Source organism: Schistocerca americana, unplaced genomic scaffold, assembly GCF_021461395.2.
Source record: "Schistocerca americana isolate TAMUIC-IGC-003095 unplaced genomic scaffold, iqSchAmer2.1 HiC_scaffold_124, whole genome shotgun sequence".
Taxonomy (NCBI): Eukaryota; Metazoa; Arthropoda; class Insecta; order Orthoptera; family Acrididae; genus Schistocerca; species Schistocerca americana.
In genome coordinates this window covers 290001-295000 of record NW_025725308.1, presented here as the reverse complement: position 1 = coordinate 295000, position 5000 = coordinate 290001, and the positions used below count along the sequence as shown (strand labels likewise).

The window sequence follows — 5000 nt, the reverse complement described above, 5'->3', positions numbered from 1 at the left end:
CAAATTAAGCCGCAGGCTCCACTCCTGGTGGTGCCCTTCCGTCAATTCCTTTAAGTTTCAGCTTTGCAACCATACTTCCCCCGGAACCCAAAAGCTTTGGTTTCCCGGAGGCTGCCCGCCGAGTCATCGGAGGAACTGCGGCGGATCGCTGGCTGGCATCGTTTATGGTTAGAACTAGGGCGGTATCTGATCGCCTTCGAACCTCTAACTTTCGTTCTTGATTAATGAAAACATACTTGGCAAATGCTTTCGCTTCTGTTCGTCTTGCGACGATCCAAGAATTTCACCTCTAACGTCGCAATACGAATGCCCCCGCCTGTCCCTATTAATCATTACCTCGGGTTCCGAAAACCAACAAAATAGAACCGAGGTCCTATTCCATTATTCCATGCACACAGTATTCAGGCGGGCTTGCCTGCTTTAAGCACTCTAATTTGTTCAAAGTAAACGTGCCGGCCCACCGAGACACTCACTCAAGAGCACCCTGGTAGGATTGCAACGGGGTCCGCCTCGGGACGCACGAGCACGCACGAGGCGCGTCGCACGCCTTCAGCTCGCCCCACCGGCAGGACGTCCCACGATACATGCCAGTTAAACACCGACGGGCGGTGAACCAACAGCGTGGGACACAAATCCAACTACGAGCTTTTTAACCGCAACAACTTTAATATACGCTATTGGAGCTGGAATTACCGCGGCTGCTGGCACCAGACTTGCCCTCCAATAGATACTCGTTAAAGGATTTAAAGTGTACTCATTCCGATTACGGGGCCTCGGATGAGTCCCGTATCGTTATTTTTCGTCACTACCTCCCCGTGCCGGGAGTGGGTAATTTGCGCGCCTGCTGCCTTCCTTGGATGTGGTAGCCGTTTCTCAGGCTCCCTCTCCGGAATCGAACCCTGATTCCCCGTTACCCGTTACAACCATGGTAGGCGCAGAACCTACCATCGACAGTTGATAAGGCAGACATTTGAAAGATGCGTCGCCGGTACGAGGACCGTGCGATCAGCCCAAAGTTATTCAGAGTCACCAAGGCAAACGGACCGGACGAGCCGACCGATTGGTTTTGATCTAATAAAAGCGTCCCTTCCATCTCTGGTCGGGACTCTGTTTGCATGTATTAGCTCTAGAATTACCACAGTTATCCAAGTAACTTGGGTACGATCTAAGGAACCATAACTGATTTAATGAGCCATTCGCGGTTTCACCTTAATGCGGCTTGTACTGAGACATGCATGGCTTAATCTTTGAGACAAGCATATGACTACTGGCAGGATCAACCAGGGAGCTGCGTCAACTAGAGCTGAGCAGCCGGCCGCCCGGGAGTGTGTCCCGGGGGCCCGCGCGAACACGCAAGCGTCCGCTCAATTATTCTGCAAACAGGAGGAGGCTGAGCTCCCCTGCACGATACACCTCGAAACCCTCTCAGGTCCCGGCGGCGCGCAGCGCCGTCCTAAGTACTTGGTCGGGTTCGAGAGAGGCGCAATCGCCCGGAGTTTGGCGAGTAGACGCTTTAGGTGCGACCACCCGTGCTCCCAACTGAGCTTGCCGCTGCCGACAGAGGCCCGGGAGCGTGCTGTCGTGGCATTGCCGGCGGGAGACAACACGCGCCACCTACGGTGGCCGGCAGCTCCAACGCCAGCGCCACAGAAGGACAAAAGCCCCACTTGGGTGCCGAAGCGAACTCTCCCAGCACAGCGCACGCGCCAACACGTCCGCACAGCTGCGATACAAACCACCTGCGAGAACCGCAGAGGCGACCGAGCAGCAGACGGCGTCGCGGCGCCGAGCGCCGGGCGGCGGCGCATCCTCAGCGCACACAGTCCTCAATCGGACCAGCACACTGCAGATGTCCACCGCGCTTCGCACCGGGCCCGCGAGGACCTACTTTGGCCGCACGGCGCCGCGTGCAGGGTGCGCCGGCGCGCAGCTGCGCCGCCTGCCGCCTCCGTCGGCCGGCGCGCCTGCCACTGGCCGCCCCCACCAGCCGGCTGTAGCGCGTGCGCCCACGCACCGCGCGGCCAGCACGCCGGGAGGCCCCCCCTCACCGGCCGGGGACGGTCCCACCCAGCCACCGCCGCGTATCGCTTCACACCCACATGCCATTCACGTTCGTGGGCATGGTGGGTATCGCTGAAACAACCGGTTGGTAGCTCAACCGATCGTCGCCATCACTGATTCACCTCTAGCGAGAACAACCGCACCACAACGGTTTACCAGTTGTTCATTTGCGTAACGTCACCAGCAAACGTAGACGTCCATCGCCATTTGCAAATTCAACGATTGTTGCATGCCTGTGTCAGGTGTCACGACACACTATGTCTGCCCACATACACGCAACAACATGTGCACGCTTCGCGAACACGTGGAAGGTGGCCCCCGTACGTATGCGATGTCCATTGCGCGAACGACTGTCAACCGGCCTCTGTCGCATGTCGCAGATGTGGAACGCAGTGCACCATGCTGTCACGGTGTGTGAGAAGAGACGACTACGTCTGACAACACGCGCCACTACATCAACAGACGGCTCATGCTGATCGCCATCCAGGGCATACCACACTGCAATCCGGCTCTTATAGGGAGACGACACATAGCTGAGTGCACAACAGTTGGACCGCATGGTTCGCCGTTGTTGGCGCAGTCGTTGTACGGTCACATGTACCACGATGTATCATTCAGTACATGAGGACCAATGTGCAGTACAGTGTGTGATTTGGACGTACAACATCAGCGGACAGTTGACACAGGCCGTACCACAGCGTAGGCTAAGTGCTTCGCCATGCGAATGCCAATGAACAACTGCGAAGGGCATTGAGCATGTACGTCCTGCTGCCATCCACATTACAGTGTATCGCTGCAAGGTGTTTAACATGAAGCGATACACTGGGGACCAGGCAGTGCGAGTAGCAAACTATATTGCGGGGGTTGCAGTTAGGCAACACTACACTAATTTAACGCGTCGTATGACAATTACAGAGCGGGTTAAGGCCCAACGTGTGTTGGGTTAAGGCCCAACGTGTGTTGGGTTAAGGCCCAACGTGTGTTGGGTTAAGGCCCAACGTGTGTTGGGTTAAGGCCCAACGTGTGTTGGGTTAAGGCCCAACGTGTGTTGGGTTAAGGCCCAACGTGTGTTGGGTTAAGGCCCAACGTGTGTTGGGTTAAGGCCCAACGTGTGTTGGGTTAAGGCCCAACGTGTGTTGGGTTAAGGCCCAACGTGTGTTGGGTTAAGGCCCAACGTGTGTTGGGTTAAGGCCCAACGTGTGTTGGGTTAAGGCCCAACGTGGGTTGGGTTAAGGCGCAACGTGGGTTGGGTTAAGGCCCAACGTGGGTTGGGTTAAGGCGCAACGTGGGTTGGGTTAAGGCGCAACGTGGGTTGGGTTAAGGCGCAACGTGGGTTGGGTTAAGGCGCAACGTGGGTTAGGTTAAGGCGCAACGTGGGTTAGGTTAAGGCGCAACGTAGGTTAGGTTAAGGCGCAATATAGGTTAGGTTAAGGCGCAATATAGGTTAGGTTAAGGCGCAATATAGGTTAGGTTAAGGCGCAATATAGGTTAGGTTAAGGCGCAATATAGGTTAGGTTAAGGCGCAACGTAGGTTAGGTTAAGGCGCAACATAGGTTAGGTTAAGGCGCAACATAGGTTAGGTTAAGGCGCAACATGGGTTAGGTTAAGGCGCAATATAGGTTAGGTTAAGGCACAATATGGGTTAGGTTAAGGCACAATATGGGTTAGGTTAAGGCACAATATGGGTTAGGTTAAGGCACAATATGGGTTAGGTTAAGGCACAATGTGGGTTAGGTTAAGGCACAATATGGGTTAGGTTAAGGCACAATATGGGTTAGGTTAAGGCACAATATGGGTTAGGTTAAGGCACAATATGGGTTAGGTTAAGGCACAATATGGGTTAGGTTAAGGCACAATATGGGTTAGGTTAAGGCACAATATGGGTTAGGTTAAGGCACAATATGGGTTAGGTTAAGGCACAATATGGGTTAGGTTAAGGCACAATATGGGTTAGGTTAAGGCACAATATGGGTTAGGTTAAGGCACAATATGGGTTAGGTTAAGGCACAATATGGGTTAGGTTAAGGCACAATATGGGTTAGGTTAAGGCACAATATGGGTTAGGTTAAGGCACAATATGGGTTAGGTTAAGGCACAATATGGGTTAGGTTAAGGCACAATATGGGTTAGGTTAAGGCACAATATGGGTTAGGTTAAGGCACAATATGGGTTAGGTTAAGGCACAATATGGGTTAGGTTAAGGCACAATATGGGTTAGGTTAAGGCACAATATGGGTTAGGTTAAGGCACAATATGGGTTAGGTTAAGGCACAATGTGGGTTAGGTTAAGGCACAATGTGGGTTAGGTTAAGGCACAACGTGGGTTAGGTTAAGGCACAACGTGGGTTAGGTTAAGGCACAACGTGGGTTAGGTTAAGGCACAACGTGGGTTAGGTTAAGGCACAACGTGGGTTAGGTTAAGGCACAACGTGGGTTAGGTTAAGGCACAACGTGGGTTAGGTTAAGGCACAACGTGGGTTAGGTTAAGGCACAATACGGGTTAGGTTAAGGCACAATACGGGTTAGGTTAAGGCACAATACGGGTTAGGTTAAGGCACAATACGGGTTAGGTTAAGGCACAATACGGGTTAGGTTAAGGCACAATACGGGTTAGGTTAAGGCACAATACGGGTTAGGTTAAGGCACAATACGGGTTAGGTTAAGGCACAATACGGGTTAGGTTAAGGCACAATACGGGTTAGGTTAAGGCACAATACGGGTTAGGTTAAGGCACAATACGGGTTAGGTTAAGGCACAATACGGGTTAGGTTAAGGCACAATACGGGTTAGGTTAAGGCACAATACGGGTTAGGTTAAGGCACAATACGGGTTAGGTTAAGGCACAATACGGGTTAGGTTAAGGCACAATATGGGTTAGGTTAAGGCACAATATGGGTTAGGTTAAGGCACAATATGGGTTAGGTTAAGGCACAATATGG

The 5000-nt window shown here is 52.6% G+C and overlaps 1 non-coding gene across 1 annotated transcript in view; it reads right to left on the bottom strand.

Annotated features, from left to right (window-relative positions):
- The window catches only part of LOC124563838, a 1910-nt gene extending 623 nt beyond the window's left edge, over positions 1-1287 (bottom strand). Inside the window, exon 1 of the ribosomal RNA XR_006970368.1 lies at positions 1-1287. This exon is cut by the window's left edge and continues 623 nt beyond it. This is a non-coding gene — a ribosomal RNA (small subunit ribosomal RNA).
- Between the last annotated feature and the right edge of the window lie 3713 nt (positions 1288-5000).